Source organism: Elgaria multicarinata, chromosome 7 (genome assembly GCF_023053635.1).
Source record: "Elgaria multicarinata webbii isolate HBS135686 ecotype San Diego chromosome 7, rElgMul1.1.pri, whole genome shotgun sequence".
NCBI lineage: Eukaryota > Metazoa > Chordata > Lepidosauria > Squamata > Anguidae > Elgaria > Elgaria multicarinata.
Window position 1 is genome coordinate 110961833 of NC_086177.1, and position 16601 is coordinate 110978433.

A 16601-nucleotide genomic window follows, 5' to 3' on the forward strand; every position below is an offset into this window, starting at 1 on the left:
GTATGTATGGAGAACCTGGTGAAATTCCCTCCTCATCACAACAGTTAAAGGTGCAGGAGCTATACTAGAGTGACCAGATTTAAAAGAGGGCAGGGCACCTGCAGCTTTAACTGCTGTGATGAAGAGGCAAGTTCCCCTGATTCCCCATATATACAAATGACATGTGCTGAAATTTCCTTTTCAATACAACTGTTAAAGATACAGGAGCCCTGTCCTCCTTTTCATATGGTCATCCTACTCTAGCCCGGATTTACAGGTAGGTCTAGCTAAGGCCTTGAACTCAAATAAAGATGGCTCTGGAGGCCAACATTTTGCTTTGCAGCATGCCTGCCTCCCAGTAGAAAAACAAACAAAAAACAATTAATTAAAAAAAACTCTATTAAAATAAAATACAAATCAGGAGAGGCAAAAACCATGGGTTGCACCAAGGAAAGTATCTGTAGGCACATTGGTCCCCATGGGTACCACACCGGAGGCCAGAAATGTAGAGAGAGCTTCATCTATACCCCCCTCAATTCCTCTAGAATTTCCTGCCCTGCATTACTGTATAGACTTTCTGATCAGAAAGATATGGTTTGACCCTGTTCAGACGACACACTAAACCATGGAGGTTAAACATTTTGAGCTAAACCTTGGGGCTTAATGTATTGTGCGAACCATGACTTAGCGTCTTGTGTGAACCATTCCTAACCAGGGTGATTAAATAACCATGGTTTGAAAGTGCTCACTAACCCTTTGCTGCAAAAGGCTTAGTGGCCTAACCATGGCTTAGCGTGTTGTTTGAACAGTAGACCACCAAGGTGATTAATGAGTGACTTTGATATGTGCATCTAAAAGGGCATTGGGGAAGCAATCTATTATGTTGAACTATTAACCAAAATGGTTGAATTTCTAACAATATTGTGAATATTATCAAGAATTAGATGCTTTGTAGTTATTGTATATCTCAATCCATTAATCTTTTTCTTAAAGTTCTTTGTTAAAAATGCAGAAAAGTTGTATTGGTGATTTTCCCCCCCATTAATTTCGTATGTGGTTACTGCTCCACGTATATTAGAGAGAATTATACGTCCAGTTCTTAACTACACCGGGAAACAAAATGTATGATTATGCTATTATGTCAGAACTGACAGCTGGCATTTCAGTGAAAGAAAGAAGACAAAGATTCACACAGAAATCATTACAACGTCACACGGAATTGAATAGGTTTCTTTAATGATTTGCTGAACAAGGCCATTTTTCTGTTAATGAGAAACACATGCTTATTTTATTGTAAGCGTGGTGTTATATTGAATTAATAAATTAAATGAAAACAAAACAAATACAAACAAATTAAACAAATAAACATTTGCATAAATAATAAGTTAGTAATAGTTTTGTTTTGTTTTAATGGATTGCTTGAAACAAGAATGGGGTAAGAAGCGGGAGAGGAGAAAGGGAAAAAATTGAGGATGGAGGAAATTATTATTATTATTATTATTATTATTATTATTATTATTATTTCAACAACAAAGAATACAAAAAATATTATAAAATACATAAAACTGATTAAAACATATAAAACTAATACATTATTAAAATAACAGCCAGACATCTTAAAATCTGACTGGGTAGGCCTGCCGGAAGAGGAAGGAAAGGAGAGGAACCTCTCGTGCAAGCACTGAGTCACTAATGACTCTTGGAGGGACGCCAGCTTTCGCTGACGTTTTCTTGGCAGGCCTTATAGCGGGGTGGTTTGCCGTTGCCTTCCCCTGCCGGAAGAGACCAGTCTTGAATGCTTTTTTTATATTCAGAAAGACGATTGAATTGGTGGATCTCTCCCTGCAGGCCATCCCACAGTCTGGGAGCGGCAGAAGAAAAGGTCCTCTGTCAATCTCGTTTTAGCTGGCTGAAGTAAATTCTTCACAGAGGACCTGAGTGTGTGGGGCGGATTGTATGGGAGAAGGCGATCCCGCCGAATAAAAGGAAAGACACTTACTTAGGCTACAAAAGTGAAGAAACAATAGCCAAATGGCCTCTGTGGGCATTGCTTTTCTGCTTCTCCTCTTTGCTTTAGTAAGAGCTGTCAGTTTCCTTCCGTGCCTGGCTTGTCTGACAACTCCCTCTGAGTTGGAAGAGCCACCTTCAGAACTTTTATCTGGGGAGATGCAATTGACAAGAGATCCCTCCACTGAAAAGAACAAACCTCCATTATGTATGAGACACCAGAAAGACATTAAACATTTATATGAGATGGAACTAATTCACTTAGAGTATCAAATGGAGCTTTCCCATTAATTATTATTAACAATGTTTTCATATAGCTAGCAGATAATATCCTGGCCTAACACACTGCTTTTTCTTTTTCTTTTTTTCTTCCTGTTGAAGGAACCTTGGATGGGAGAATGCCGATGTATTATTGAAGGGCTCGTAATTTCCCCCACCACATTTTTCACAAAGTGCTTTTTAAATGTCAAATTGCCAGCAATATTTTCAAAAAGCCCTTGTGAGAAATTACATTGAGGAATGCAATCTTAAAAATACTTCTGGGGAAGTAATATTTATAATGTATCATATTTACAGGGGGCTTAAGTACTTGAAACACTTAGAACTAACACCCACCCTGTAAAGTTGATCAATATGGTAGGCAGAAGCTGATGAGGCGGTGCCTTGACTTGGTCATGACCACCCAGGGTAGTCATCGCTGTAGTCCAATTCTTACTGGGACTTCCAGGCTCACATTTTGGCTACTCTGGTCTCTCAATGGGAGATTGAAGTCAATGGGATGCACTTCCAAGTAGACATGTTTAGAATTGGAATGCAAGGCTGGGATCCAGAATGTTCTAACTTAGAGATAGTCTTCATGGGCTGGTCTACATGGTCTAGGTTAGATCTGGTCTTAAGATCATCTACAGGGGCCCTTCTCCGTGAGCCCCTGCCAAAGGAAGTGAGGCAGGTGGCTACTAGGAGGAGGGCTTTCTCTGCTGTGGCACCCCGGTTGTGGAACGAGCTCCCCAGAGAGGTCCGCCTGGCGCCTACACTGTACTCTTTTCGTCGCCAGCTGAAGACCTTTTTATTCTCTCAGTATTTTAAAACTTAATTTTAACTAAAATTTAAATTTTACTGTTTTAACTCTGTATTTTAATCTTATATCAACTTTGCTGTGTGGTTTTATCCTGGTTGCGCTTTTTATACTGTATTTCGTAATTGTGTTTTTAACCTGTTGGGTGTTTTATTGTGGTTTTAATTTTTGTGAACCGCCCAGAGAGCTTCGGCTATTGGGCAGTATAAAAATGTAATAAATAAATAAATACATATGGGAGGGCCATTCTACATGGCCTCTCTTCCTTCCTCTCTCTCTATAGTATTTACCCTAAGATGGGTAGAGTTGTTTTTGTTGTTGTTGTTTGCTATTGATTCCCTTGGGGATAATCTGTTGGGGGTCTCATGCTAGATTTGGATGGGTCCAAAGCCAAAAATAGATAGAACCAGAGACCAAAATGTTTGGGCCAACCTCTTTTCTCTTCCTGCCACCTCATTCTCTCTCTACCCACCCATCTCCCTCCCCACCCAGCAAGTTGCTGGAGGTGTGATGAATGGCTTTTGCCAGATGCCCGATCACTTACGAAGGACTTTTTCACACGCCTTCCACCACTTTCCTTCCCACCCCCTTCTCTCCCTCTGTCCCCCAACCTACATGAAATCAGTCCGAGGGCCACGTGAACTTAGGGAGTCACATCTCAGCCCCACCTGACCTGGAATGCAAGCTCACCTCAGAACTTCCCTGCTCTCCTTGACTTCAGCCTCTCTTTGGAAGAGAGAGAGCGAGGCTGCAAGCAGGTGGACCAATCAATCTGGTTTGATGCTCAGGCCATTGATCCAAATCCATTGATCCAAATCCATTGATCCAGCTTTTGTGACCCAGCTCCAGCACTGCACCTCGTGGATTATATCTGGAAGCTGATCAGAAGTGATGTGGAAGGGTTTGGGCCTATTCAGCCTGTGGAATGTCAGAATCAGTGTGAACGTCTCTCTTTCAGAATTCTCAGTTATCGCTGTCCAGCTGCTCGCTTTGGCCTTCACAGGAAAGGAGGTTGGCTGCTTCTCCATGAGAACCTTACAGAAGAAGGGTGGTCAGAGACGTCACACAGGTTGAAGCATCAGTCCAGGAGGAGAAGTCCTATTTGGGCAGGGGCCTCGTTGAGGGGTTAAATCCCCTTGTCAGTTAGTTGTTAAGGAGGAGGACTATCACAGCCACATCTTTGCTCTTAAGTCATTGCCCAGGCTTGGAGTTTTGGTTAGGAACATACTCGTCTTCACTGCGCAAAATCCTTTTTGTTTGAACTTGCTAACATCTGAGTTTCTTCAGGCACTCTGCCCATGGGCTCTCCATCCAATTTGGACGCTTTTCTCTTCGAACTTTAGATTTTTAAGCCCCCATCAAGAAAAGTGCTGCTATACTTTTCGCAGAACTTGAATTCTGGTTTGTTATTTATTTATTTATTTATTTATTTATTACATTTTTATACCGCCCAATAGCCAAAGCTCTCTGGGCGGTTCACAAAAATTAAAATCATCATAAAACAACCAACAAGTTAAAAATACAAATACAAAATACAATATAAAAAGCACAACCAGGATAAAACCACGCAGCAAAATTGATATAAGGTTAAAATACAGAGTTAAAACAGTATAATTTAAATTTAAGTTAAAATTAAGTGTTAAAATACTGAGTGAATAAAAAGGTCTTCAGCTGGCGACGAAAGGAGTACAGTGTAGGCGCCAGGCGGACCTCTCTGGGGAGCTCATTCCACAACCGGGGTGCCACAGCGGAGAAAGCCCTCCTCCTAGTAGCCACCTGCCTCACTTCCTTTGGCAGGGGCTCACGGAGAAGGGCCCCTGTAGATGATCTTAAGGTCCGGGTAGGTACATATGGGAGGAGGCGTTCCTTCAAATAACCTGGCCCCAAACCGTTTAGGGCTTTAAATGTCAATACCAGCACTTTGAATCGGGCCCGGACCTGGACTGGCAGCCAATGAAGTTGTAAAAGGACTGGCATAATGTGATCTCGCCAGCCAGTCCCTGTTAGTAAACGGGCTGCCCTGTTTTGTACCAGCTGAAGCTTCCGGACCGTTTTCAAAGGCAGCCCCACGTATAACGCATTGCAGTAATCCAAACGAGAGGTTATCAGAGCATGGATAACTGTAGCTAGGCTATCACTGTCCAGATAAGGGCGCAGTTGGTATATCAGCCTAAGCTGATAAAAGGTGCTCTTTGCCACTGAGTTCACCTGTGCCTCAAGTGACAGTTCTGGATCGAAGAGCACCCCCAAACTACGGACCCGATCCTTTAGGGAGAGTGCAACCCCATCCAGGACAGGGCAAACATCACCTCGCCGGACAAATGAACCACCCGCTAACAGTACCTCCGTCTTGTCTGGATTGAGTCTCAGTTTGTTAGCCCTCATCCAGTCCATTACCGTGCCCAGGCACTGGTTCAGAACAGCCACTGCCTCACCTGGGTTTGATGAAAAGGAAAGGTAGAGCTGGGTGTCATCCGCATATTGATGACACCTCAGTCCACATCTCCGGATAACCTCCCCCAGCGGCTTCATGTATATGTTAAACAGCATAGGGGATAAGATAGAGCCCTGCGGAACCCCATGGCTTAGGAGCCACGGCACAGAGCAATAATCCCCCAGCACCACCTTCTGGAATCGGCCATCCAAGTAGGAGCGGAACCACTGCAACGCAGTACCTCCAACTCCCAGTTCAGACAACCTATCCAGAAGGATACCATGGTCGATGGTATCGAAGGCCGCTGAGAGGTCCAGGAGAACCAACAGGGTCGCACTCCCCCTGTCTCTCTCCCGACAGAGGTCATCCCACAGGGCGACCAAGGCAGTTTCCGTTCCAAAACCAGGCCTGAAACCCGATTGAAATGGATCTAGATAATCCGTTTCATTCAAGAGTGCCTGGAGTTGTCCTGCAACCACCCGCTCAAGCACCTTGCCCAGGAAAGGGATATTAGCCACCGGCCTGTAGTTGTTAACATCTTCCGGGTCCAGATTAGGCTTCTTCAGGAGTGGTCTAATTACCGCCTCTTTTAAAGAGGCCGGCACCACTCCCTCTCTCAAGGAGGCATTTACAACCTCCTGGACCCAGCCGGCGATCCCCTCCTTATTTGATGTAATGAGCCACGAGGGGCAAGGGTCAAGCACACAGGTGGTTGACCGGACTTGGCCAAGCACCTTGTCCACATCCTCGGGCCTCAATAACTGAAACTCATCCAATAAAACTGAGCCGGACGGCGCTTTGAACGCCTCTACTAGTGGTGCTGCATTAAGTGTGGTGTCCAATTCATGACGAATCTGAGCGACTTTATCTTCAAAGTGCCGTGCAAACTCGTCACAGCGTGCTACCGAGGGTTCAACTATCTCACGCCCTGGCCCAGAGTGTAACAGGCCACGAACCACTCGGAAAAGCTCCGCCGGACGACGGATTATGGATTATCTAACTTCATTGTCGATAGCCCAGAGATGCCAGATGCCTTGGACTGACCATGACCCTTTTCTATGCCTAGACCCATATAGAATGGAGCTACCAAAGTGGAAGTCAAAATCTCTCTATATGTGGCGGATTACTCTGGATTTATCCTTGAACCTGTCTTGACTCTTGGGCCATAGCTAGACCTAAGGTTTATCCCTGGATTGTCCAGGGGTCAAACCTGTTCATCTAGGTGACACACAGGAGAACCAGTGCTCAGGCAGGGGCGAACCCTGGATGATCCCAGGATAAAGGTTAGATCTAGCTGTTGCCTTGGATTTGATAGGCCATGACTCATGTAGCAAGGGGATACCAGCAAAGATTTCAAGGTTGGACTAAATCTCTCTCTGTGTCGAATTGTTTAGGTCTTTTTGTAGAACCTTTCTCTTGAATAGCCTGGGGTCATAGCTAGACCTAAGGTTTATCCCTGGATCGTCCAGGGGTCAAACCTGTTCATCTAGGTGACACACAGGGGATTCAGTGCTCAGGCAGGGGTGAACCCTGGATGATCCCAGGATAAACCTTAGGTTTAACTGTGGCCTGGGATGATATCCTCTGGGAATTTTGAGCCCCTTCTCCTGTATTCTGAGACCTAGGAATTGCAAGGGGAAAATCAAGATGTTGGGATCACTGACATAGTTATAGTTATTAGCTTTGGATTGTTTTGGAATTACTTATGGAGGCTATAGTTTATTGCCATCAGCTATATGATTTCTGAACTGTGTAACCATTATGCTTTTAGTGTGGGATCTGCTATAACAAAGAAGGTCTCACTGATTTAGGATGTCCTGTGTCAGAATGCCAAAGTGTGTGTTTGAAGGAGCGGGCCCATGACACCAGTGTCAATGGCTCTTTTCCTGCTCTACCTGGAGGTGCCAAGAATTGAACCCGGACCTTCTGTATGCAGATGATGTGCCCTACCATGGAGCCATGGCACCTCAAAGAGTTTGCTAATTCCTCTGTTCTCTTTGCGCTGTTCTTCTCTGATTTTTGCTTGTCCCAAATCTGCTGGGTCTATTTATCTGTTCCCTGATTGCTTACATTTAGGTTTCCTGAGCCTCTAGGTCCACCTATACCACCCATGCCTTAACTGACAACTACGAAGATATTATCTGTGGTTGGCTGATGCTCCTAGAAGCATCTGCCACATGGGTACAAACCCACCATGAGATCAGGAAAATCAAGGTGTACCTCTTTTCATATCATATTCCCCTCATGAACTGGAATCATCAGTGGTGAGACCCTTCTTTGAATTCATTTACCAAAGTCCCAGTCCAATCTGTCTAGAAACAAAGCCTTCTCTGAAGTTGCCCCTTACATTTGGAAAGGAACAGGATACAAATCTCAATGCCAATGCATCAACAGACTTCCACTTTCCTAGGACCTATTTCCCTCTGGAAATAGCCTCTGGGAGCAACATCTGGCTTCCTTTTCCACCCTATGCTGGCTGAAAGACGGAACAGGTACGTTTGGTTCTTCCCCCTCTTGGTTATCTAAGCTGGCAGGACTCTCTGCTGGCATAGATGCCGATACACTCATGCCAGGCTCCTCCTCCTCCTTGCTCCCTATACTGGCAGGATTCCCAGTTGGCACAGGTTCCACCCCCCTTGCGCTGGACTCTTCAGCAATGGGTCTGTGTTCCTTCATGTTCTCATCCCCTGACTCCATTCCTATGTAGGGTATGACACTTGCCATTATTGGACTCTGAAGTCTCTGGCCATGAGGAGAGTTGCATGCCACAGCCCACATCATTACAGTTTGAGGCTGCTAAAACAGGTCAGGCCCCTTTTAGAGACAAAACCATAGTCAATGTAGAAGTGGTGCCATCCAGCCTAAATCAGGCAACATCCTACTTTAGGAACAGTCTTGATCTGCTCCTTGTTGGAGCAACATATGGTGCTAGAAGCCAAAATGCATCTGGCTTGCAGGACCAGAGCCACTTGAAGCTATCCATGGTTCTGATCTCTTCCTGTCTTGCTTCTCTGAGGAACCTAACCTGACCTTTGCTAAAGATCAGACCACGCTACATCATAAAATGTAATCTGGACCCACTGACTGAAATGGAAAGCTGTGGCAAGTACATTGAGCAGAGAATCACTTGGCATCCTTAAGTGAAGAGCTGCGTAGACTAAGACCTTAGCTAGACCTAAGGATTATTCCTGGCAAATGGAGAGGTCATTCCTGCCTGCTCCCGGGATCCCATATGTGTCATTTGGATGCACAGGGATGATCCAGGGACAATCCTGGGATATAGGCCTGGTCTACCCATGGCCTAAGAGTGCAGCAAATCTTTCTAGTAGGTAATAATATGGGGGAGGTTCTCTGGGATTACTTGATGCCTTTGATACCTTTGTGGAAAGTGGTATATAGATTTGAATAGCAAAGAAATAAATGAAGGAGGATTCTAGGCTTGTAGGGATCCTAGTTTAAGTCCCACAGACAGACCAGAAAACATGGTTGGCTTAAACCAGTCTTTGTCCAGCATTCCCCAACATGCTCTTTTTGGGACAAATTATTTATAAAATTTCAATGTATGGTTTCAAAAGTATAAGGATCTCAATCTGCTGATATTTGTGATTCATTTTGATTTCTTCATTCTATGGAACTTGACATTTCGGTTTTTCTTCATTTCATTCATATGAGAAAAAGTCAGAACAATCAACCTCCAACAGCTTTTCTTCAATATGAAATGTCTGGGTTAAAATGCCAAAGATTGAAAAGTTGTCCTCTCTCTCTCTCTCTCTCTTTTCTTTGGAAAAAAACAAAGAATGAACCTAACCCCCCCCCCCCCAAAAAAAGCTTGGTTTCAAGTTTGTTTGATTTAAAATGTTAAAATATAAGTGGTCTTTTTGTTTGTAAACATCATATTTCAGATTGTCAAGGCTTTAAAAACATAAATTATATATGCAAATATCGTTTAAAATTACATATTTATTTATTTATTTATTTATTCTCTTTATTTATGAACCTCTCTTACACACACATACGCATCTGTTGGGTCTGGACACAATCCACTGAGAAATCCCCCTGCACATGTCCTATTGGAATGAATGGGAGCTATGAAAGGGCACCGCTGCATTCTTGCACTGCTCCGAGTCTGGATGGTTATGTCTCTTTTACGCTTTTGACTTTTTATTATTTATTTATTTATTTATTTATTTATTTATTTATAATATTTATATCCCGCCCTATATCACTAAGATCTCAGGGCGGCGTACAGATAAAAACATACAGTATAAAACAATAAATATACACAGTTAAAACCAAATTAAACCATAATCCAAGTTAAAACAATATATAATTTAAAAGCAATAGATGCAGTTAAAACAGTTAAAACAATGTGCCAGTGAGTCCAACCATCAAAGGCTTTGTTAAAAAGCCATGTTTTTCCTTGGCGTCGAAATGCAATCAACGTTGGCGCCAGTCGGGCCTCCAAGGGGAGGGCATTCCACAGCCGGGGTGCCACCACAGAGAAGGCCCTCTCCCTTGTCCCATCATAACATATATGTTGCATTGGTGGGATGCAACATATAATATTAAACAGATAATTAAACTTTTTGGCAGTTTAATTTTATTTTAAACTATTACCATTGTGCCAGATTAAAACAGAGACCGGGCATGCAAAAAGGTATTTCCAGAACAGTCCTATTCTTAAATTATGCTAGTTGTGAAGACTTAGGATTTGGCCCACTACTATGGTTTTATTTATTTATTTATTTATTTATTTATTTATTACATTTATATCCCGCCTTTTTTCCTCCAAGGAACCCAAGGCGGCGTACATAATCCTCCTCCTCCACCTCTCCATTTTATCCTCACAACAACAATCTTGTGATGTAGGTTGGGCTGAGAGTCTGTGACTGGCCCCAAAGTCACCCAGTGGGCTTCCATGGCTGAGTGGGGACTAGAACCCAGATCTCCCAACTCCCAGTCCAACACTCTAACCGTTACACCACACTGGCACTCGCAATGGTAGAATGTGAGGTGCACTGATGCCATGCAATATACCATGGAGGAGCACTAGAAGATGCATCAGAGCAATGGGGAAAGCGGGGTACAGTCATGGGAGGGTTGAGGTAACACAGGGAAAGGAGAACACTGATGCACACTGTGCTCACGCCCTTGCTAATGGTGTGACTTTAGACCAGCCGTAGATCTTGTGCAAGAAAAAGGAAGTCAATAGGAGGGAGTGATGGCAATAACCAGCACTATATCTGTGACCTCCTCATCTATGATGCTATGACAGAGCATAGAGAATAGTACCTTCCATTAACAGCACACTGGCACCAATAAATATATCTTACATAGGGAGAATGCAGCGGTGGAGGACAGAGCAACCCACACAAGGAAGTCAGGGCAGGGGGGCAGCCATGCCACAAGGAGAGATGCTGTCATTATCTTCTGTGTCTCCCCTCCCATCACCTTTGTTAGTGCTTAGGGCAGGGCTTTCCAAACCGTGTGTCGTGACACATTAGTGTGTCGGCTGCAGCATGTAGGTGTGTTGCACGAACGTAACGAGAAACCTCCGAGTCTATGGGAAATAAGTAACACCAACTTGCATGCATTTTTCGCAGCAAAGGTGCCGATTAGTATGGTGCACTACCTTTATCGTTGGTGTGCTCCTATGCTAGGGTGACCATATTTTGGAAACCAAAAAGGAGGACAAAATGGCCGCCCTCAGGAGGCGTGGCCACCCCAACATGCCCACCCCCAAGGCGGTGCCAACTCAACATGTCCAGCCCCCAAGGGGGCGTGGCCTCGGTCACATTTATTTATTTATTACATTTTTATACTGCCCAACAGCCGAAGCTCTCTGGGCGGTTCACAAAAAGTAAATGATAGCAACCAATGAGTAGCAAAGGCACACAACTACTATAATAATATACTAAATACTAAAAAAGGAACTTACACTTATATAAAACCATTTCTTTATTTTTTATAACATAATAAACAACCACAACAGTCATAGTACTAGGGTGACCATATTTGGGAAACCAAAAAAGAGGACACCTAGTGTGTGTGTGGGGAAGCAGCTTTCTGAGTCCTGCAGAAAGTAGGTTATTCCCCCGCCACCTTAAAGAACCCGATTGGAGTGGAGGAGGGGAAAGGATTTCATTCTGCACCACCACCATCCACTCCAATTGGGGCCTTTTCTATAATGTCCAGGAATGACCCACTTTCCCCTTTAAGACCTCAATTGGAGCTCGGGGTGGGGGAATGATGTGCCTCAAGAAAGCATGTCATTCCCTCCTGCCATGCTAATGGCAGCCTTAAAGGGGAAGGTGTGTCATTCCAGGACATTATTGAAAATTATTGAAAATCCCCCCTGACACTATGGAAAGAACAAAAACCAGGACAAATCCGGGAAAATCCTGAAAGTTGGTCACCCTATCCTATGCACATGGCCCCTTTAAGATATAAAACAAAATGGCCGACACCACGGGGCTTTCCTTTACCCCATCGCGTTGACGTGTGGATAGGAGTGACAGCCCGTGCTCCTTCTAGCGGGGGCTGGCCCCTCCACACGCCTGGATTCTAAGGTAGGTCTAGCAAGGCCCTTAGATAGGGTGACCCTATGAAAAGGAGGACAGGGCTCCTGTAACTTTAACAATTGAATTGAAAAGGGAATTTCAGCAGGTGTCATTTGCATATATGGAGAACCTGGTGAAATTTCCTCTTCACCACACCAGATAAAGCTGCAGGTGCCCTGCCCTCTTTTAAAACTGGTCACTTTAGCATAGCTCATGCAGCTTTAACTGCTGTGATGAAGAGGGAATTTCACCCAGGTTCTCCATATATACAAATGACACCAGCTGAAATTCCCTTTTCTATGCAACTGTTAAAGATACAGGAGCCCTGTCCTCCTTTTCATATGGTCACCCTACCTTAGACAGCTTTTGGAATCGCATTTCAAAAATGCATCCAAACATAGGTAAAAAAGCATTCAAAATTCTTCTGCAGTTTTCTGCTACATAGATTGGTGAAGTATCCTTTTCAACGATGACAAACTTAAAGACACTGAAACGCAGAAGCTTAAAAATGCTTGACAAAATGCAAGTGTCTTTATCTAATATTTCCACCAAATATTCAAAAGCTGTGCTCATCCCATCAACCTCATACACCTCATCTGCAGAGAGGTCCGCTTGGCGCCTACACTGTACTGCTTTCGTCGCCAGCTGAAGACCTTTTTATTCACTCAGTATTTTAACACTTAATTTTAACTTAAATTTAAATTTTACTGTTTTAACTCTGTATTTTAATCCTATATCAACTTTGCTGAGTGGTTTTATCCTGGTTGCGCTTTTTATACTGTATTTCGTAATTGTGTTTTAAACTGTTGGGTGTTTTACTGTGGTTTTAATTTTTGTGAACCGCCCAGAGAGCTTCGGCTATTGGGCGGTATAAAAATGTAATAAATAAATAAATAAATTAAAATGTTAAGTAGTTATTGGTGTTATTCAGTTTTTTTTAATTCTTGCACATATTTACATATTGTTACTCATAAATGACAACAATCTTGGAAATGTATGTTATTATCTTGCAAATCATATATTTTTTAAATATAAATGAAAGCTTTTCATGAGATATGTTGTGTCCCCATACATTTCGTTATTTCAATTTATGTATGTGTCTGTATCTCTTATAAGGGGTTAGTTTAACCTCTGGTTTGCTAGTAAAACTGAATTACTGTGTTGCGAAATGATGCATGTCTAAAAAGTGCGTCACCAACATGAAAAGTTTGGAAAGCTCTGGAGGTTTCAGCAGGTGTCATTTGTATATATGGGGAACCTGGTGAAATTCCCTCTTCATCACAACAGTTAAAGCTGCAGGAGCCCTGCCCCCTTCTGTATCTGATCAAGGGGGCAGGGATCATGTACCTTTAACAGTTGTATAGAAAAGACTTTTATGGTGACCATATGAAAAGAGGACAGGGCTCCTGTATCTTTAACAGTTGTAGAGAAAAGGGATTTTCAGCAGGTGTCGTTTGTATACATACAGCATCTGGTGAAATTCCCTCTTCATCGCAATAGTTAAAGCTGCAAGTGCCCTCCTCTCTTTTGTATCTGGTCAAGAGGGCAGGGAACCTGCAGCTTTAACTGTTATGATGAAGACAAAATTTCACCTGGTGCTATATGCATACAAATGACACCTGCTGAAACTCCCTTTTCTATACAACTGCTAAAGATACAGGAGCCCTGTCCTCCTTTTCATATGGTCACCCTACCACATGCGCCTGCAATTTTGCATGGATGGTACTATTTATGGCTGCCATTTTCACAAAGTGGCGATATGGCAGCTCGTAGGTAAGTCAGTATCTCTGGCTTGCCTGACTCGGCATGTGCTGAGTCAGAAAAGCATGGAGTCTCTCTCTCTCTCTCTCTCTTACAGAGGCATGAGATAGTCAAGGGGACGACTTGCAGGTTTGTTTGCTGTTTATTGTATCCTGTGTTTGCTCCCTTACCTTATGTTTGTTAATAAACATGTCTATTTAATAATCTGGCTCTGGGCTGTGTAATTTGAGGTTTCTTACTGTCAGGATCTGTGCTAGTGCAGAGTATTCGCAGGACCCAGGTCCACTGTCAGGAGCGGGTCTGCTGTAGAGTGCTCGCTGGACTCAGGCCCTTTGCCAGCAGTACTCCATGGGGGCTGATGTGGATCAGCTGGGAGCAACTGGGGCAAGGGTTATATAAGACCTGCTTTTCTACTCTAGCCTTTGCTGCAGCAACGTGATCTCTTGGATCAGCTGTAGCCCGCTCCTGCTTCTTGTGACTCTGGACCCTGAGTTGCCTGAATCTCTGTTTCTTCATGACCATGTCCCTTGCCTCTGCCCCTGCTGGACCTGGACCTGGACCTGGACCCCTCCTTGAACTCAGGTTTGCCTTTGGCCTCTGAAACCTGCTAATCCTAGACTCTGCTTTTGCCTCTTGCCCTGCTTGGACTTTGTGTACTCCTGGACTCTGAATCCTGCTCAAGACTGGGCTTTGCTTTTGCCTCGGGCTCTGCCATACCTTGCTAGTATTATTAAAATAAGACCTTTCCAGTCTACCTGTCTTGTGAGGGGCTCTGTTATGTTTTAGTTCTCCTGGGTCCCGGTGGCCTAGCCCTAGAGTCTGGCCGCCCACGCCTCGGATCATTACACTTGCCAAGACCCAAGAGAGGGAAGTTCTCTAGGTTGACCATATGAAAAGGAGGACTGGGCTCCTGTATCTTTAACACTTGGATCGAAAAGGGAATTTCTGCAGGTGTCATTTGTATATATGAAGAACCTGGTGAAATTTCCTCTTCATCACAGCAGTTAAAGCTGCAGGAGCCCTGCCCTCTTTTGTATCTGGTGGCTCTAGTATAGCTCCTGCAGCTTTAACTGTTGTGATGAAGAGGGAGTTTCACCAGGTGCTGCATGTTTAACAATGACACCTACTGAAATTCCCTTTTCAATACAACTGTTAAAAGATACAGGAGACCTGTCCACCTTTCAATATGGTCACGCTATTAGCGGTCTGCCAGTGTACATTTCATGTGAACAAAAGGAACCCCAAAGGCGACCACCGTAGAAACAAAATAAACCCAATGAATTAAATCGTCATTCAAAAATTATGCACACTTATTTATGCTAGAATAACTTACTTACAATAAGTGTGTATAATTTTTGAACGACGATTTAATTCATTGGGTTTATTTTATTTCTACGGTAGTCGCCTTTTCGGTTCCTTTTGTTCACATTTCCACCACCACTGCCTCCCTTACTATAGTGTATATTTCATGCCACCGCAGCACCTCCCGATCTGAACTTTAATTCTCTAACACTCTTCCCCCCCCCCCGCAACAATGGGGAGCTGTGTGCCTTGGTGTGGGGAGCCCCTCCCCATATTTCCTTGTGTAGTCAGAAAGGGGGGGGATGGGTGAAGCCCCGGGGAAATGGCACCTCAGCATGCTCCCTTGAAACCATAGCTGTAGCACCTCGGTTGCGTTTTAGGAAATACGTTGGAATTTAAATGTTAATAATGATTTGGCCGCTCTCTAAACTGGGGCCTACTTCTTGGTATGACACTAAGGGGCTGGAATTATCAGAACCCACAGTTTGGGCATGAAAGTGACTGACCACTATACCCTACTGCAGTCTTCCCCAACTATTGCTCCCCCCCCCCCACAGAAGTCTTGGGCTACCACTACCAAACTCCCCAGCCAGCATGGCCACCAAGTCATGGTTTGTGCCCAGAATTGGCATAGGAAGTTCCTCCTCTAAACATGGTGGTCCCATTTGCCATCAGGACTAATAGCCTTCAGTTAGACTGACTCTCCACAAAGTGGTCTAATTGAATACATCTGTCCCTTTTTCTGGGCAAAGATAGCGTTGCTGCTACACAAAATATACAATTTGTTTTCTTCAAACCGTGATGGTTCTGAGTCATTCAGGGGAATATGTTACAAAGGCCCGTCTCTCTCCCCCATGCCCCCCAGGGAGAAAGAGCCCAAGAATAATAGATCCCAAGGGTAACCTGTTTGACTGCTGGTTGAGTTAATGATGTAGCATTGTACTACGAGAACAACATTTTTCATTACATGATTAAAGTTGAATGATTTGGCGGTGGCTGGGCTTTCAATGAGCGGAGAACGCTCCTTCCGCTTGGCAGCAAATTATCGTGTTGTGCCGGCGTCATAATCACAGCAGTAATAGCATATATCAGTGATAGAAATGTAGACGGCCTTTTTCCCCCTGTTCTTTTCATGATTTGTTTGGAACACTAATTCTGGCCTATGCATGTGCTTTGTTTCCTTTGCAAATGCAACAGTTTGGTAATGGTGGTGGGAAGCAATAGTAGAAATATTTTATTTTATTTTTGTATACTGACTATTTAAACTTTTAAACTTTTGTGTTGTGTTTTGTATTTTACGGTTTGAAGTGTTGTGCTCTGCCCAGAGAGCTTCAGCTGTTGGGTGGCATAAACATGTAGAATCCATTGAGGCAGCAGATCCAGGCAAGCCCACCCCCACCCCCACACTTCACTTACCTCCTCCGGTGGTGGCGGGCCTGAGCTTGAACTGAGCGCCCTGGCCCCACCAGAAGCAAGGCCACAC